Here is a 21,919-nt window from a genome sequence, read left to right as displayed (position 1 = left end):
AAAACCATATAAAGATGAGAACACGTAGCAGACTGAAACCTAGTTAAAACCATATAAAGATGAGAACACGTAGCAGACTGATACCTAGTTAAAACCATATAAAGATGAGAACACGTAGCAGACTGATATCTAGTTAAAACCATATAAAGATGAGAACACGTAGCAGACTGAAACCTAGTTAAAACCATATAAAGATGAGAACACGTAGCAGACTGAAATCTAGTTAAAACCATATAAAGATGAGAACACGTAGCAGACTGAAACCTAGTTAAAACCATATAAAGATGAGAACACGCAGCAGACTGAAATCTAGTTAAAACCATATAAAGATGAGAACACGTAGCAGACTGAAACCTAGTTAAAAACCATATAAAGATGAGAACACGTAGCAGACTGATATCTAGTTAAAAACCATATGAAGATGAGAACACGTAGCAGACTGATATCTAGTTAAAACCATATAAAGATGAGAACACGTAGCAGACTGATATCTAGTTAAAAACCATATAAAGATGAGAACACGTAGCAGACTGATATCTAGTTAAAAACCATATAAAGATGAGAACACGTAGCAGACTGATATCTAGTTAAAAACCATATAAAGATGAGAACACGTAGCAGACTGAAACCTAGTTAAAACCATATAAAGATGAGAACACGTAGCAGACTGAAACCTAGTAAAAAACCATATAAAGATGAGAACACGTAGCTGACTGAAACCTAGTTAAAACCATATAAAGATGAGAACACGTAGCAGACTGAAACCTAGTTAAAAACCATATAAAGATGAGAACACGTAGCAGACTGAAACCTAGTTAAAACCATATAAAGATGAGAACACGTAGCAGACTGATATCTAGTTAAAAACCATATAAAGATGAGAACACGTAGCAGACTGAAACCTAGTTAAAACCATATGAAGATGAGAACACGTAGCAGACTGATATCTAGTTAAAACCATATAAAGATGAGAACACGTAGCAGACTGATATCTAGTTGAAAACCATATGAAGATGAGAAAACGTAGCAGACTGAAACCTAGTTAAAACCATATAAAGATGAGAACACGTAGCAGACTGAAACCTAGTTAAAACCATATATAAAGATGAGAACACGTAGCAGACTGAAACCTAGTTAAAACCATATAAAGATGAGAACACGTAGCAGACTGAAACCTAGTTAAAACCATATAAAGATGAGAACACGTAGCTGTCTGAAACCGAGTTAAAACCATATAAAGATGAGAACACGTAGCAGACTGAAACCTAGTTAAAAACCATATAAAGATGAGAACACGTAGCAGACTGATATCTAGTTAAAAACCATATAAAGATGAGAACACGTAGCAGACTGATATCTAGTTAAAAACCATATAAAGATGAGAACACGTAGCAGACTGAAACCTAGTTAAAACCATATAAAGATGAGAACACGTAGCTGTCTGAAACCTAGTTAAAACCATATAAAGATGAGAACACGTAGCAGACTGAAACCTAGTTAAAAACCATATAAAGATGAGAACACGTAGCAGACTGAAACCTAGTTAAAAACCATATAAAGATGAGAACACGTAGCAGACTGAAACCTAGTTAAAAACCATATAAAGATGAGAACACGTAGCAGACTGAAACCTAGTTAAAACCATATAAAGATGAGAACACGTAGCAGACTGATATCTAGTTAAAAACCATATAAAGATGAGAACACGTAGCAGACTGATATCTAGTTGAAAACCATATAAAGATGAGAACACGTAGCAGACTGATATCTAGTTAAAAACCATATAAAGATGAGAACACGTAGCAGACTGAAACCTAGTTAAAACCATATAAAGATGAGAACACGTAGCAGACTGATAACCTAGTTAAAACCATATAAAGATGAGAACACGTAGCAGACTGATATCTAGTTAAAACCATATAAAGATGAGAACACGTAGCAGACTGATATCTAGTTAAAACCATATAAAGATGAGAACACGTAGCAGACTGAAACCTAGTTAAAACCATATAAAGATGAGAACACGTAGCAGACTGAAACCTAGTTAAAACCATATAAAGATGAGAACACGTAGCAGACTGAAACCTAGTTAAAACCATATAAAGATGAGAACACGTAGCAGACTGAAACCTAGTTAAAAACCATATAAAGATGAGAACACGTAGCAGACTGAAATCTAGTTAAAAACCATATAAAGATGAGAACACGTAGCAGACTGATATCTAGTTAAAAACCATATAAAGATGAGAACACGTAGCAGACTGATACCTAGTTGAAAACCATATAAAGATGAGAACACGTAGCAGACTGATATCTAGTTAAAACCATATAAAGATGAGAACACGTAGCAGACTGATATCTAGTTAAAACCATATAAAGATGAGAACACGTAGCAGACTGAAACCTAGTTAAAACCATATAAAGATGAGAACACGTAGCAGACTGAAACCTAGTTAAAACCATATAAAGATGAGAACACGTAGCAGACTGAAACCTAGTTAAAACCATATAAAGATGAGAACACGTAGCTGACTGAAACCTAGTTAAAACCATATAAAGATGAGAACACGTAGCTGTCTGAAACCTAGTTAAAAACCATATAAAGATGAGAACACGTAGCAGACTGAAACCTAGTTAAAAACCATATAAAGATGAGAACACGTAGCAGACTGAAACCTAGTTAAAACCATATAAAGATGACAACATGTTGCAGACTGATATCTAGTTAAAACCATATAAAGATGAGAACACGTAGCAGACTGATATCTAGTTAAAACCATATAAAGATGAGAACACGTAGCAGACTGATATCTAGTTAAAACCATATAAAGATGAGAACACGTAGCAGACTGAAACCTAGTTAAAAACCATATAAAGATGAGAACACGTAGCAGACTGAAACCTAGTTAAAACCATATAAAGATGAGAACACGTAGCAGACTGAAACCTAGTTAAAACCATATAAAGATGAGAACACGTAGCAGACTGAAACCTAGTTAAAAACCATATAAAGATGAGAACACGTAGCAGACTTATATCTAGTTAAAAACCATATAAAGATGAGAACACGTAGCAGACTGATATCTAGTTAAAACCATATAAAGATGAGAACACGTAGCAGACTGATATCTAGTTAAAACCATATAAAGATGAGAACACGTAGCAGACTGAAACCTAGTTAAAACCATATAAAGATGAGAACACGTAGCAGACTGATATCTAGTTAAAACCATATAAAGATGAGAACACGTAGCAGACTGATATCTAGTTAAAACCATATAAAGATGAGAACACGTAGCAGACTGATATCTAGTTAAAACCATATAAAGATGAGAACACGTAGCAGACTGAAACCTAGTTAAAACCATATAAAGATGAGAACACGTAGCAGACTGAAACCGTTAAAACCATATAAAGATGAGAACACGTAGCAGACTGAAACCTAGTTAAAACCATATAAAGATGAGAACACGTAGCAGACTGAAACCTAGTTAAAACCATATAAAGATGAGAACACGTAGCAGACTGATATCTAGTTAAAACCATATAAAGATGAGAACACGTAGCAGACTGAATATCTAGTTAAAACCATATAAAGATGAGAACACGTAGCAGACTGAAACCTAGTTAAAACCATATAAAGATGAGAACACGTAGCAGACTGAAACCTAGTTAAAACCATATAAAGATGAGAACACGTAGCAGACTGAAACCTAGTTAAAACCATATAAAGATGAGAACACGTAGCAGACTGAAACCTAGTTAAAACCATATAAAGATGAGAACACGTAGCAGACTGATATCTAGTTAAAACCATATAAAGATGAGAACACGTAGCAGACTGAAACCTAGTTAAAAACCATATAAAGATGAGAACACGTAGCAGACTGAAACCTAGTTAAAAACCATATAAAGATGAGAACACGTAGCAGACTGATATCTAGTTAAAACCATATAAAGATGAGAACACGTAGCAGACTGAAACCTAGTTAAAAACCATATAAAGATGAGAACACGTAGCAGACTGATATCTAGTTAAAACCATATAAAGATGAGAACACGTAGCAGACTGAAACCTAGTTAAAAACCATATAAAGATGAGAACACGTAGCAGACTGATATCTAGTTAAAAACCATATAAAGATGAGAACACGTAGCAGACTGATATCTAGTTAAAAACCATATAAAGATGAGAACACGTAGCAGACTGATATCTAGTTAAAACCATATAAAGATGAGAACACGTAGCAGACTGAAACCTAGTTAAAACCATATAAAGATGAGAACACGTAGCAGACTGAAACCTAGTTAAAACCATATAAAGATGAGAACACGTAGCAGACTGAAACCTAGTTAAAACCATATAAAGATGAGAACACGTAGCAGACTGAAACCTAGTTAAAAACCATATAAAGATGAGAACACGTAGCAGACTGATATCTAGTTAAAAACCATATAAAGATGAGAACACGTAGCAGACTGATATCTAGTTAAAACCATATAAAGATGAGAACACGTAGCAGACTGATATCTAGTTAAAACCATATAAAGATGAGAACACGTAGCAGACTGAAACCTAGTTAAAACCATATAAAGATGAGAACACGTAGCAGACTGATATCTAGTTAAAACCATATAAAGATGAGAACACGTAGCAGACTGATATCTAGTTAAAACCATATAAAGATGAGAACACGTAGCAGACTGATATCTAGTTAAAACCATATAAAGATGAGAACACGTAGCAGACTGAAACCTAGTTAAAACCATATAAAGATGAGAACACGTAGCAGACTGAAACCTAGTTAAAACCATATAAAGATGAGAACACGTAGCAGACTGAAACCTAGTTAAAACCATATAAAGATGAGAACACGTAGCAGACTGAAACCTAGTTAAAACCATATAAAGATGAGAACACGTAGCAGACTGATATCTAGTTAAAACCATATAAAGATGAGAACACGTAGCAGACTGATATCTAGTTAAAACCATATAAAGATGAGAACACGTAGCAGACTGATATCTAGTTAAAACCATATAAAGATGAGAACACGTAGCAGACTGAAATCTAGTTAAAACCATATAAAGATGAGAACACGTAGCAGACTGAAACCTAGTTAAAACCATATAAAGATGAGAACACGTAGCAGACTGAAACCTAGTTAAAACCATATAAAGATGAGAACACGTAGCAGACTGAAACCTAGTTAAAACCATATAAAGATGAGAACACGTAGCAGACTGAAATCTAGTTAAAACCATATAAAGATGAGAACACGTAGCAGACTGATATCTAGTTAAAACCATATAAAGATGAGAACACGTAGCAGACTGAAACCTAGTTAAAAACCATATAAAGATGAGAACACGTAGCAGACTTATATCTAGTTGAAAACCATATAAAGATGAAAACACGTAGCAGCCTGAAACCTAGTTAAAAACCATATAAAGATGAGAACACGTAGCAGACTGAAACCTAGTTAAAACCATATAAAGATGAGAACACGTAGCAGACTGAAACCTAGTTAAAACCATATAAAGATGAGAACACGTAGCAGACTGAAACCTAGTTAAAACCATATAAAGATGAGAACACGTAGCAGACTGAAACCTAGTTAAAACCATATAAAGATGAGAACACGTAGCAGACTGAAACCTAGTTAAAACCATATAAAGATGAGAACACGTAGCAGACTGAAACCTAGTTAAAACCATATAAAGATGAGAACACGTAGCAGACTGTTAAAACCATATAGATGAGAACACGTAGCAGACTGAAACCTAGTTAAAACCATATAAAGATGAGAACACGTAGCAGACTGAAACCTAGTTAAAACCATATAAAGATGAGAACACGTAGCAGACTGAAACCTAGTTAAAACCATATAAAGATGAGAACACGTAGCAGACTGAAACCTAGTTAAAAACCATATAAAGATGAGAACACGTAGCAGACTGAAACCTAGTTAAAACCATATAAAGATGAGAACACGTAGCAGACTGATATCTAGTTAAAACCATATAAAGATGAGAACACGTAGCAGACTGATATCTAGTTAAAACCATATAAAGATGAGAACACGTAGCAGACTGATATCTAGTTAAAACCATATAAAGATGAGAACACGTAGCAGACTGAAACCTAGTTAAAACCATATAAAGATGAGAACACGTAGCATATAAAGATGAGAACTGAGACTGACCTAGTTAAAACCATATAAAGATGAGAACACGTAGCAGACTGAAACCTAGTTAAAACCATATAAAGATGAGAACACGTAGCAGACTGATATCTAGTTAAAACCATATAAAGATGAGAACACGTAGCAGACTGATATCTAGTTAAAACCATATAAAGATGAGAACACGTAGCAGACTGATATCTAGTTAAAACCATATAAAGATGAGAACACGTAGCAGACTGAAACCTAGTTAAAACCACCATATAAAGATGAGAACACGTAGCAGACTGAAACCTAGTTAAAACCATATAAAGATGAGAACACGTAGCAGACTGAAACCTAGTTAAAACCATATAAAGATGAGAACACGTAGCAGACTGAAACCTAGTTAAAACCATATAAAGATGAGAACACGTAGCAGACTGAAACCTAGTTAAAACCATATAAAGATGAGAACACGTAGCAGACTGATATCTAGTTAAAACCATATAAAGATGAGAACACGTAGCAGACTGATATCTAGTTAAAACCATATAAAGATGAGAACACGTAGCAGACTGATATCTAGTTAAAACCATATAAAGATGAGAACACGTAGCAGACTGATATCTAGTTAAAACCATATAAAGATGAGAACACGTAGCAGACTGAAACCTAGTTAAAACCATATAAAGATGAGAACACGTAGCAGACTGAAACCTAGTTAAAAACCATATAAAGATGAGAACACGTAGCAGACTGAAACCTAGTTAAAACCATATAAAGATGAGAACACGTAGCAGACTGAAACCTAGTTAAAACCATATAAAGATGAGAACACGTAGCAGACTGAAACCTAGTTAAAACCATATAAAGATGAGAACACGTAGCAGACTGAAACCTAGTTAAAACCATATAAAGATGAGAACACGTAGCAGACTGAAACCTAGTTAAAACCATATAAAGATGAGAACACGTAGCAGACTGATATCTAGTTAAAACCATATAAAGATGAGAACACGTAGCAGACTGAAACCTAGTTAAAACCATATAAAGATGAGAACACGTAGCAGACTGATATCTAGTTAAAACCATATAAAGATGAGAACACGTAGCAGACTGATATCTAGTTAAAACCATATAAAGATGAGAACACGTAGCAGACTGATATCTAGTTAAAACCATATAAAGATGAGAACACGTAGCAGACTGAAACCTAGTTAAAACCATATAAAGATGAGAACACGTAGCAGACTGAAACCTAGTTAAAACCATATAAAGATGAGAACACGTAGCAGACTGAAACCTAGTTAAAACCATATAAAGATGAGAACACGTAGCAGACTGATATCTAGTTAAAACCATATAAAGATGAGAACACGTAGCAGACTGATATCTAGTTAAAACCATATAAAGATGAGAACACGTAGCAGACTGATACCTAGTTAAAACCATATAAAGATGAGAACACGTAGCAGACTGAAACCTAGTTAAAACCATATAAAGATGAGAACACGTAGCAGACTGAAACCTAGTTAAAAACCATATAAAGATGAGAACACGTAGCAGACTGAAACCTAGTTAAAACCATATAAAGATGAGAACACGTAGCAGACTGATATCTAGTTAAAACCATATAAAGATGAGAACACGTAGCAGACTGATATCTAGTTAAAACCATATAAAGATGAGAACACGTAGCAGACTGATATCTAGTTAAACACCATATAAAGATGAGAACACGTAGCAGACTGAAACCTAGTTAAAAACCATATAAAGATGAGAACACGTAGCAGACTGAAACCTAGTTAAAACCATATAAAGATGAGAACACGTAGCAGACTGAAACCTAGTTAAAACCATATAAAGATGAGAACACGTAGCAGACTGAAACCTAGTTAAAACCATATAAAGATGAGAACACGTAGCAGACTGATATCTAGTTAAAACCATATAAAGATGAGAACACGTAGCAGACTGATATCTAGTTAAAACCATATAAAGATGAGAACACGTAGCAGACTGATATCTAGTTAAAACCATATAAAGATGAGAACACGTAGCAGACTGATATCTAGTTAAAACCATATAAAGATGAGAACACGTAGCAGACTGATATCTAGTTAAAACCATATAAAGATGAGAACACGTAGCAGACTGAAACCTAGTTAAAACCATATAAAGATGAGAACACGTAGCAGACTGAAACCTAGTTAAAACCATATAAAGATGAGAACACGTAGCAGACTGAAACCTAGTTAAAACCATATAAAGATGAGAACACGTAGCAGACTGAAACCTAGTTAAAAACCATATAAAGATGAGAACACGTAGCAGACTGAAACCTAGTTAAAAACCATATAAAGATGAGAACACGTAGCAGACTGATATCTAGTTAAAAACCATATAAAGATGAGAACACGTAGCAGACTGATATCTAGTTAAAACCATATAAAGATGAGAACACGTAGCAGACTGATATCTAGTTAAAACCATATAAAGATGAGAACACGTAGCAGACTGAAACCTAGTTAAAACCATATAAAGATGAGAACACGTAGCAGACTGAAACCTAGTTAAAACCATATAAAGATGAGAACACGTAGCAGACTGAAACCTAGTTAAAACCATATAAAGATGAGAACACGTAGCAGACTGAAACCTAGTTAAAACCATATAAAGATGAGAACACGTAGCAGACTGAAACCTAGTTAAAACCATATAAAGATGAGAACACGTAGCAGACTGATATCTAGTTAAAACCATATAAAGATGAGAACACGTAGCAGACTGATATCTAGTTAAAACCATATAAAGATGAGAACACGTAGCAGACTGAAACCTAGTTAAAACCATATAAAGATGAGAACACGTAGCAGACTGAAACCTAGTTAAAACCATATAAAGATGAGAACACGTAGCAGACTGAAACCTAGTTAAAAACCATATAAAGATGAGAACACGTAGCAGACTGATATCTAGTTAAAAACCATATAAAGATGAGAACACGTAGCAGATTTATATCTAGTTCAAAACCATATAAAGATGAGAACACGTAGCAGACTGATATCTAGTTAAAACCATATAAAGATGAGAACACGTAGCAGACTGAAACCTAGTTAAAACCATATAAAGATGAGAACACGTAGCAGACTGAAACCTAGTTAAAACCATATAAAGATGAGAACACGTAGCAGACTGAAACCTAGTTAAAACCATATAAAGATGAGAACACGTAGTACTGCAGACTGAGAACACTAGTTAAAACCATATAAAGATGAGAACACGTAGCAGACTGAAACCTAGTTAAAACCATATAAAGATGAGAACACGCAGCAGACTTATATCTAGTTGAAAACCATATAAAGATGAGAACACGTAGCAGACTGAAACCTAGTTAAAAACCATATGAAGATGAGAACACGTTGCAGACTGATATCCAGTTAAAAACCATATAAAGATGAGAACACGTAGCAGACTGAAACCTAGTTAAAACCATATAAAGATGAGAACACGTAGCAGACTGAAACCTAGTTAAAACCATATAAAGATGAGAACACGTAGCAGACTGATATCTAGTTAAAACCATATAAAGATGAGAACACGTAGCAGACTGAAATCTAGTTAAAACCATATAAAGATGAGAACACGTAGCAGACTGATATCTAGTTAAAACCATATAAAGATGAGAACACGTAGCAGACTGAAACCTAGTTAAAACCATATAAAGATGAGAACACGTAGCAGACTGAAACCTAGTTAAAACCATATAAAGATGAGAACACGTAGCAGACTGAAACCTAGTTAAAACCATATAAAGATGAGAACACGTAGCAGACTGAAACCTAGTTAAAAACCATATAAAGATGAGAACACGTAGCAGACTGAAACCTAGTTAAAACCATATAAAGATGAGAACACGTAGCAGACTGAAACCTAGTTAAAACCATATAAAGATGAGAACACGTAGCAGACTGATATCTAGTTAAAACCATATAAAGATGAGAACACGTAGCAGACTGATATCTAGTTAAAACCATATAAAGATGAGAACACGTAGCAGACTGATATCTAGTTAAAACCATATAAAGATGAGAACACGTAGCAGACTGAAACCTAGTTAAAACCATATAAAGATGAGAACACGTAGCAGACTGAAACCTAGTTAAAACCATATAAAGATGAGAACACGTAGCAGACTGAAACCTAGTTAAAACCATATAAAGATGAGAACACGTAGCAGACTGAAACCTAGTTAAAACCATATAAAGATGAGAACACGTAGCAGACTGATATCTAGTTGAGAACACGTAGCAGACTGAAACCTAAAACCATATAAAGATGAGAACACGTAGCAGACTGAAATCTAGTTAAAACCATATAAAGATGAGAACACGTAGCAGACTGATATCTAGTTAAAACCATATAAAGATGAGAACACGTAGCAGACTGATATCTAGTTAAAACCATATAAAGATGAGAACACGTAGCAGACTGAAATCTAGTTAAAACCATATAAAGATGAGAACACGTAGCAGACTGATATCTAGTTAAAACCATATAAAGATGAGAACACGTAGCAGACTGAAACCTAGTTAAAACCATATAAAGATGAGAACACGTAGCAGACTGATATCTAGTTAAAACCATATAAAGATGAGAACACGTAGCAGACTGATATCTAGTTAAAACCATATAAAGATGAGAACACGTAGCAGACTGAAACCTAGTTAAAACCATATAAAGATGAGAACACGTAGCAGACTGAAACCTAGTTAAAACCATATAAAGATGAGAACACGTAGCAGACTGAAACCTAGTTGAAACCTAAAAACCATATAAAGATGAGAACACGTAGCAGACTGAAACCTAGTTAAAACCATATAAAGATGAGAACACGTAGCAGACTGAAACCTAGTTAAAAACCATATAAAGATGAGAACACGTAGCAGACTGATATCTAGTTAAAACCATATAAAGATGAGAACACGTAGCAGACTGATATCTAGTTAAAACCATATAAAGATGAGAACACGTAGCAGACTGAAACCTAGTTAAAACCATATAAAGATGAGAACACGTAGCAGACTGAAATCTAGTTAAAACCATATAAAGATGAGAACACGTAGCAGACTGATATCTAGTTAAAACCATATAAAGATGAGAACACGTAGCAGACTGATATCTAGTTAAAACCATATAAAGATGAGAACACGTAGCAGACTGAAACCTAGTTAAAACCATATAAAGATGAGAACACGTAGCAGACTGAAACCTAGTTAAAACCATATAAAGATGAGAACACGTAGCAGACTGAAACCTAGTTAAAACCATATAAAGATGAGAACACGTAGCAGACTGAAACCTAGTTAAAACCATATAAAGATGAGAACACGTAGCAGACTGAAACCTAGTTAAAACCATATAAAGATGAGAACACGTAGCAGACTGATATCTAGTTAAAACCATATAAAGATGAGAACACGTAGCAGACTGATATCTAGTTAAAACCATATAAAGATGAGAACACGTAGCAGACTGATATCTAGTTAAAACCATATAAAGATGAGAACACGTAGCAGACTGATATCTAGTTAAAACCATATAAAGATGAGAACACGTAGCAGACTGAAACCTAGTTAAAACCATATAAAGATGAGAACACGTAGCAGACTGAAACCTAGTTAAAACCATATAAAGATGAGAACACGTAGCAGACTGAAACCTAGTTAAAACCATATAAAGATGAGAACACGTAGCAGACTGAAACCTAGTTAAAACCATATAAAGATGAGAACACGTAGCAGACTGATATCTAGTTAAAACCATATAAAGATGAGAACACGTAGCAGACTGATATCTAGTTAAAACCATATAAAGATGAGAACACGTAGCAGACTGATATCTAGTTAAAACCATATAAAGATGAGAACACGTAGCAGACTGATATCTAGTTAAAACCATATAAAGATGAGAACACGTAGCAGACTGATATCTAGTTAAAACCATATAAAGATGAGAACACGTAGCAGACTGAAATCTAGTTAAAACCATATAAAGATGAGAACACGTAGCAGACTGAAACCTAGTTAAAACCATATAAAGATGAGAACACGTAGCAGACTGAAACCTAGTTAAAACCATATAAAGATGAGAACACGTAGCAGACTGAAACCTAGTTAAAACCATATAAAGATGAGAACACGTAGCAGACTGAAACCTAGTTAAAACCATATAAAGATGAGAACACGTAGCAGACTGAAACCTAGTTAAAACCATATAAAGATGAGAACACGTAGCAGACTGATATCTAGTTAAAACCATATAAAGATGAGAACACGTAGCAGACTGATATCTAGTTAAAACCATATAAAGATGAGAACACGTAGCAGACTGAAACCTAGTTAAAACCATATAAAGATGAGAACACGTAGCAGACTGAAACCTAGTTAAAACCATATAAAGATGAGAACACGTAGCAGACTGAAACCTAGTTAAAACCATATAAAGATGAGAACACGTAGCAGACTGAAACCTAGTTAAAACCATATAAAGATGAGAACACGTAGCAGACTGAAACCTAGTTAAAACCATATAAAGATGAGAACACGTAGCAGACTGAAATCTAGTTAAAAAAACCATATAAAGATGAGAACACGTAGCAGACTGAAACCTAGTTAAAACCATATAAAGATGAGAACACGTAGCAGACTGAAACCTAGTTAAAAACCATATAAAGATGAGAACACGTAGCAGACTGAAATCTAGTTAAAAAAACCATATAAAGATGAGAACACGTAGATGAGAACACTGACTGAAACCTAGTTAAAACCATATAAAGATGAGAACACGTAGCAGACTGAAACCTAGTTAAAACCATATAAAGATGAGAACACGTAGCAGACTGAAACCTAGTTAAAAACCATATAAAGATGAGAACACGTAGCAGACTGAAACCTAGTTAAAAACCATATAAAGATGAGAACACGTAGCAGACTGATATCTAGTTAAAAACCATATAAAGATGAGAACACGTAGCAGACTGAAACCTAGTTAAAACCATATAAAGATGAGAACACGTAGCAGACTGAAACCTAGTTAAAACCATATAAAGATGAGAACACGTAGCAGACTGAAACCTAGTTAAAACCATATAAAGATGAGAACACGTAGCAGACTGAAACCTAGTTAAAACCATATAAAGATGAGAACACGTAGCAGACTGAAACCTAGTTAAAACCATATAAAGATGAGAACACGTAGCAGACTGATATCTAGTTAAAACCATATAAAGATGAGAACACGTAGCAGACTGATATCTAGTTAAAACCATATAAAGATGAGAACACGTAGCAGACTGATATCTAGTTAAAAACCATATAAAGATGAGAACACGTAGCAGACTGATATCTAGTTAAAACCATATAAAGATGAGAACACGTAGCAGACTGAAACCTAGTTAAAAACCATATAAAGATGAGAACACGTAGCAGACTGATATCTAGTTGAAAACCATATAAAGATGAGAACACGTAGCAGACTGAAACCTAGTTAAAAACCATATAAAGATGAGAACACGTAGCAGACTGAAACCTAGTTAAAAACCATATAAAGATGAGAACACGTAGCAGACTGAAACCTAGTTAAAACCATATAAAGATGACAACACGTAGCAGACTGAAACCTAGTTAAAACCATATAAAGATGAGAACACGTAGCAGACTGATATCTAGTTAAAACCATATAAAGATGAGAACACGTAGCAGACTGATATCTAGTTAAAACCATATAAAGATGAGAACACGTAGCAGACTGATATCTAGTTAAAACCATATAAAGATGAGAACACGTAGCAGACTGATATCTAGTTAAAACCATATAAAGATGAGAACACGTAGCAGACTGAAACCTAGTTAAAAACCATATAAAGATGAGAACACGTAGCAGACTGAAACCTAGTTAAAAACCATATAAAGATGAGAACACGTAGCAGACTGAAACCTAGTTAAAACCATATAAAGATGAGAACACGTAGCAGACTGATATTTAGTTGAAAACCATATCAAGATGAGAACACGTAGCAGACTGATATCTAGTTAAAACCATATAAAGATGAGAACACGTAGCAGACTGATATTTAGTTAAAAACCATATAAAGATGAGAACACGTAGCAGACTGATATCTAGTTAAAACCATATAAAGATGAGAACACGTAGCAGACTGAAACCTAGTTAAAAACCATATAAAGATGAGAACACGTAGCAGACTGAAACCTAGTTAAAACCATATAAAGATGAGAACACGTAGCAGACTGAAACCTAGTTAAAACCATATATAAAGATGAGAACACGTAGCAGACTGAAACCTAGTTAAAAACCATATAAAGATGAGAACACGTAGCAGACTGAAACCTAGTTAAAACCATATAAAGATGAGAACACGTAGCAGACTGAAACCTAGTTAAAAACCATATAAAGATGAGAACACGTAGCAGACTGATATCTAGTTAAAAACCATATAAAGATGAGAACACGTAGCAGACTGATATCTAGTTAAAAACCATATAAAGATGAGAACACGTAGCAGACTGAAACCTAGTTAAAACCATATAAAGATGAGAACACGTAGCAGACTGAAACCTAGTTAAAACCATATAAAGATGAGAACACGTAGCAGACTGAAACCTAGTTAAAACCATATAAAGATGAGAACACGTAGCAGACTGAAACCTAGTTAAAACCATATAAAGATGAGAACACGTAGCAGACTGATATCTAGTTAAAACCATATAAAGATGAGAACACGTAGCAGACTGATATCTAGTTAAAACCATATAAAGATGAGAACACGTAGCAGACTGATATCTAGTTAAAACCATATAAAGATGAGAACACGTAGCAGACTGAAACCTAGTTAAAACCATATAAAGATGAGAACACGTAGCAGACTGAAACCTAGTTAAAACCATATAAAGATGAGAACACGTAGCAGACTGAAACCTAGTTAAAACCATATAAAGATGAGAACACGTAGCAGACTGATATCTAGTTAAAACCATATAAAGATGAGAACACGTAGCAGACTGATATCTAGTTAAAACCATATAAAGATGAGAACACGTAGCAGACTGATATCTAGTTAAAACCATATAAAGATGAGAACACGTAGCAGACTGAAACCTAGTTAAAACCATATAAAGATGAGAACACGTAGCAGACTGAAACCTAGTTAAAACCATATAAAGATGAGAACACGTAGCAGACTGAAACCTAGTTAAAACCATATAAAGATGAGAACACGTAGCAGACTGAAACCTAGTTAAAACCATATAAAGATGAGAACACGTAGCAGACTGAAACCTAGTTAAAACCATATAAAGATGAGAACACGTAGCAGACTGATATCTAGTTAAAACCATATAAAGATGAGAACACGTAGCAGACTGATATCTAGTTAAAACCATATAAAGATGAGAACACGTAGCAGACTGATATCTAGTTAAAACCATATAAAGATGAGAACACGTAGCAGACTGATATCTAGTTAAAACCATATAAAGATGAGAACACGTAGCAGACTGAAACCTAGTTAAAACCATATAAAGATGAGAACACGTAGCAGACTGAAACCTAGTTAAAACCATATAAAGATGAGAACACGTAGCAGACTGAAACCTAGTTAAAACCATATAAAGATGAGAACACGTAGCAGACTGATATCTAGTTAAAACCATATAAAGATGAGAACACGTAGCAGACTGAAACCTAGTTAAAAACCATATAAAGATGAGAACACGTAGCAGACTGAAACCTAGTTAAAACCATATAAAGATGAGAACACGTAGCAGACTGAAACCTAGTTAAAACCATATAAAGATGAGAACACGTAGCAGACTGATATCTAGTTAAAACCATATAAAGATGAGAACACGTAGCAGACTGATATCTAGTTAAAACCATATAAAGATGAGAACACGTAGCAGACTGATATCTAGTTAAAACCATATAAAGATGAGAACACGTAGCAGACTGAAACCTAGTTAAAAACCATATAAAGATGAGAACACGTAGCAGACTGAAACCTAGTTAAAACCATATAAAGATGAGAACACGTAGCAGACTGAAACCTAGTTAAAACCATATAAAGATGAGAACACGTAGCAGACTGAAACCTAGTTAAAACCATATAAAGATGAGAACACGTAGCAGACTGAAACCTAGTTAAAAACCATATAAAGATGAGAACACGTAGCAGACTGAAACCTAGTTAAAAACCATATAAAGATGAGAACACGTAGCAGACTGAAACCTAGTTAAAAACCATATAAAGATGAGAACACGTAGCAGACTGATATCTAGTTAAAACCATATAAAGATGAGAACACGTAGCAGACTGATATCTAGTTAAAACCATATAAAGATGAGAACACGTAGCAGACTGATATCTAGTTAAAACCATATAAAGATGAGAACACGTAGCAGACTGAAACCTAGTTAAAACCATATAAAGATGAGAACACGTAGCAGACTGATATCTAGTTAAAACCATATAAAGATGAGAACACGTAGCAGACTGATATCTAGTTAAAACCATATAAAGATGAGAACACGTAGCAGACTGATATCTAGTTAAAACCATATAAAGATGAGAACACGTAGCAGACTGAAACCTAGTTAAAACCATATAAAGATGAGAACACGTAGCAGACTGAAACCTAGTTAAAACCATATAAAGATGAGAACACGTAGCAGACTGAAACCTAGTTAAAACCATATAAAGATGAGAACACGTAGCAGACTGATATCTAGTTAAAACCATATAAAGATGAGAACACGTAGCAGACTGATATCTAGTGAGAAAAAACCATATAAAGATGAGAACACGTAGCAGACTGATATCTAGTTAAAACCATATAAAGATGAGAACACGTAGCAGACTGATATCTAGTTAAAACCATATAAAGATGAGAACACGTAGCAGACTGAAACCTAGTTAAAACCATATAAAGATGAGAACACGTAGCAGACTGAAACCTAGTTAAAACCATATAAAGATGAGAACACGTAGCAGACTGAAACCTAGTTAAAACCATATAAAGATGAGAACACGTAGCAGACTGAAACCTAGTTAAAACCATATAAAGATGAGAACACGTAGCAGACTGATATCTAGTTAAAACCATATAAAGATGAGAACACGTAGCAGACTGATATCTAGTTAAAACCATATAAAGATGAGAACACGTAGCAGACTGATATCTAGTTAAAACCATATAAAGATGAGAACACGTAGCAGACTGATATCTAGTTAAAACCATATAAAGATGAGAACACGTAGCAGACTGAAACCTAGTTAAAACCATATAAAGATGAGAACACGTAGCAGACTGAAACCTAGTTAAAACCATATAAAGATGAGAACACGTAGCAGACTGAAACCTAGTTAAAACCATATAAAGATGAGAACACGTAGCAGACTGAAACCTAGTTAAAACCATATAAAGATGAGAACACGTAGCAGACTGATATCTAGTTAAAACCATATAAAGATGAGAACACGTAGCAGACTGATATCTAGTTAAAACCATATAAAGATGAGAACACGTAGCAGACTGATATCTAGTTAAAACCATATAAAGATGAGAACACGTAGCAGACTGAAATCTAGTTAAAACCATATAAAGATGAGAACACGTAGCAGACTGAAACCTAGTTAAAACCATATAAAGATGAGAACACGTAGCAGACTGAAACCTAGTTAAAACCATATAAAGATGAGAACACGTAGCAGACTGAAACCTAGTTAAAAACCATATAAAGATGAGAACACGTAGCAGACTGAAACCTAGTTAAAACCATATAAAGATGAGAACACGTAGCAGACTGATATCTAGTTAAAACCATATAAAGATGAGAACACGTAGCAGACTGATATCTAGTTAAAACCATATAAAGATGAGAACACGTAGCAGACTGAAACCTAGTTAAAACCATATAAAGATGAGAACACGTAGCAGACTGAAACCTAGTTAAAACCATATAAAGATGAGAACACGTAGCAGACTGAAACCTAGTTAAAAACCATATAAAGATGAGAACACGTAGCAGACTGAAACCTAGTTAAAACCATATAAAGATGAGAACACGTAGCAGACTGAAACCTAGTTAAAACCATATAAAGATGAGAACACGTAGCAGCTGAAACTAGTTAAAACCATATAAAGATGAGAACACTAGTTAAAACCATATAAAGATGAGAACACGTAGCAGACTGAAACCTAGTTAAAACCATATAAAGATGAGAACACGTAGCAGACTGAAACCTAGTTAAAACCATATAAAGATGAGAACACGTAGCAGACTGATATCTAGTTAAAACCATATAAAGATGAGAACACGTAGCAGACTGATATCTAGTTAAAACCATATAAAGATGAGAACACGTACCTGCTAGACTTAAAAACCATATAAAGATGAGAACACGTAGCAGACTGAAACCTAGTTAAAACCATATAAAGATGAGAACACGTAGCAGACTGAAACCTAGTTAAAAACCATATAAAGATGAGAACACGTAGCAGACTGAAACCTAGTTAAAACCATATAAAGATGAGAACACGTAGCAGACTGAAACCTAGTTAAAACCATATAAAGATGAGAACACGTAGCAGACTGAAATCTAGTTAAAACCATATAAAGATGAGAACACGTAGCAGACTGATATCTAGTTAAAACCATATAAAGATGAGAACACGTAGCAGACTGATATCTAGTTAAAACCATATAAAGATGAGAACACGTAGCAGACTGATATCTAGTTAAAACCATATGAAGATGAGAACACGTAGCAGACTGATATCTAGTTAAAACCATATAAAGATGAGAACACGTAGCAGACTGAAACCTAGTTAAAACCATATAAAGATGAGAACACGTAGCAGACTGAAACCTAGTTAAAACCATATAAAGATGAGAACACGTAGCAGACTGATATCTAGTTAAAACCATATAAAGATGAGAACACGTAGCAGACTGATATCTAGTTAAAACCATATAAAGATGAGAACACGTAGCAGACTGAAACCTAGTTAAAACCATATAAAGATGAGAACACGTAGCAGACTGAAACCTAGTTAAAACCATATAAAGATGAGAACACGTAGCAGACTGAAACCTAGTTAAAACCATATAAAGATGAGAACACGTAGCAGACTGAAACCTAGTTAAAACCATATAAAGATGAGAACACGTAGCAGACTGATATCTAGTTAAAAACCATATAAAGATGAGAACACGTAGCAGATTTATATCTAGTTCAAAACCATATGAAGATGAGAACACGTAGCAGACTGATATCTAGTTAAAACCATATAAAGATGAGAACACGTAGCAGACTGAAACCTAGTTAAAACCATATAAAGATGAGAACACGTAGCAGACTGATATCTAGTTAAAACCATATAAAGATGAGAACACGTAGCAGACTGATATCTAGTTAAAACCATATAAAGATGAGAACACGTAGCAGACTGAAACCTAGTTAAAACCATATAAAGATGAGAACACGTAGCAGACTGAAACCTAGTTAAAACCATATAAAGATGAGAACACGTAGCAGACTGAAACCTAGTAAAAACCATATAAAGATGAGAACACGTAGCAGACTGAAACCTAGTTAAAACCATATAAAGATGAGAACACGTAGCAGACTGATATCTAGTTAAAAACCATATAAAGATGAGAACACGTAGCAGACTGATATCTAGTTGAAAACCATATAAAGATGAGAACACGTAGCAGACTGAAACCTAGTTAAAAACCATATAAAGATGAGAACACGTAGCAGACTGATATCTAGTTAAAAACCATATAAAGATGAGAACACGTAGCAGACTGATATCTAGTTAAAAACCATATAAAGATGAGAACACGTAGCAGACTGAAACCGAGTTAAAAACCATATAAAGATGAGAACACGTAGCAGACTGAAACCTAGTTAAAAACCATATAAAGATGAGAACACGTAGCTGTCTGAAACCGAGTTAAAAACCATATAAAGATGAGAACACGTAGCAGACTGAAACCTAGTTAAAACCATATAAAGATGAGAACACGTAGCAGACTGAAACCTAGTTAAAACCATATAAAGATGAGAACACGTAGCAGACTGAAACCTAGTTAAAACCATATAAAGATGAGAACACGTAGCAGACTGAAACCGAGTTAACAACCATATAAAGATGAGAACACGTAGCAGACTGATATCTAGTTAAAACCATATAAAGATGAGAACACGTAGCAGACTGATATCTAGTTAAAACCATATGAAGATGAGAACACGTAGCAGACTGAAATCTAGTTAAAAACCATATAAAGATGAGAACACGTAGCAGACTGAAACCTAGTTAAAACCATATAAAGATGAGAACACGTAGCAGACTGAAACCTAGTTAAAACCATATAAAGATGAGAACACGTAGCAGACTGAAACCTAGTTAAAACCATATAAAGATGAGAACACGTAGCAGACTGAAACCTAGTTAAAACCATATAAAGATGAGAACACGTAGCAGACTGAAACCTAGTTAAAACCATATAAAGATGAGAACACGTAGCAGACTGAAACCTAGTTAAAACCATATAAAGATGAGAACACGTAGCAGACTGAAACCTAGTTAAAACCATATAAAGATGAGAACACGTAGCAGACTGAAACCTAGTTAAAACCATATAAAGATGAGAACACGTAGCAGACTGAAACCTAGTTAAAACCATATAAAGATGAGAACACGTAGCAGACTGATATCTAGTTAAAACCATATAAAGATGAGAACACGTAGCAGACTGATATCTAGTTAAAACCATATAAAGATGAGAACACGTAGCAGACTGAAACCTAGTTAAAACCATATAAAGATGAGAACACGTAGCAGACTGAAACCTAGTTAAAACCATATAAAGATGAGAACACGTAGCAGACTGAAACCTAGTTAAAACCATATAAAGATGAGAACACGTAGCAGACTGATATCTAGTTAAAACCATATAAAGATGAGAACACGTAGCAGACTGAAATCTAGTTAAAACCATATAAAGATGAGAACACGTAGCAGACTGATATCTAGTTAAAACCATATAAAGATGAGAACACGTAGCAGACTGATATCTAGTTAAAACCATATAAAGATGAGAACACGTAGCAGACTGAAACCTAGTTAAAACCATATAAAGATGAGAACACGTAGCAGACTGATATCTAGTTAAAACCATATAAAGATGAGAACACGTAGCAGACTGATATCTAGTTAAAACCATATAAAGATGAGAACACGTAGCAGACTGAAACCTAGTTAAAACCATATAAAGATGAGAACACGTAGCAGACTGAAACCTAGTTAAAACCATATAAAGATGAGAACACGTAGCAGACTGAAACCTAGTTAAAACCATATAAAGATGAGAACACGTAGCAGACTGAAACCTAGTTAAAACCATATAAAGATGAGAACACGTAGCAGACTGAAACCTAGTTAAAACCATATAAAGATGAGAACACGTAGCAGACTGATATCTAGTTAAAACCATATAAAGATGAGAACACGTAGCAGACTGATATCTAGTTAAAAACCATATAAAGATGAGAACACGTAGCAGACTGAAACCTAGTTAAAACCATATAAAGATGAGAACACGTAGCAGACTGATATCTAGTTAAAACCATATAAAGATGAGAACACGTAGCAGACTGATATCTA

This window comes from Tachypleus tridentatus, chromosome 1 (genome assembly GCF_004210375.1).
Source record: "Tachypleus tridentatus isolate NWPU-2018 chromosome 1, ASM421037v1, whole genome shotgun sequence".
NCBI classification, from domain to species: Eukaryota; Metazoa; Arthropoda; class Merostomata; order Xiphosura; family Limulidae; genus Tachypleus; species Tachypleus tridentatus.
Note: the sequence above shows the minus strand (reverse complement) of the source record.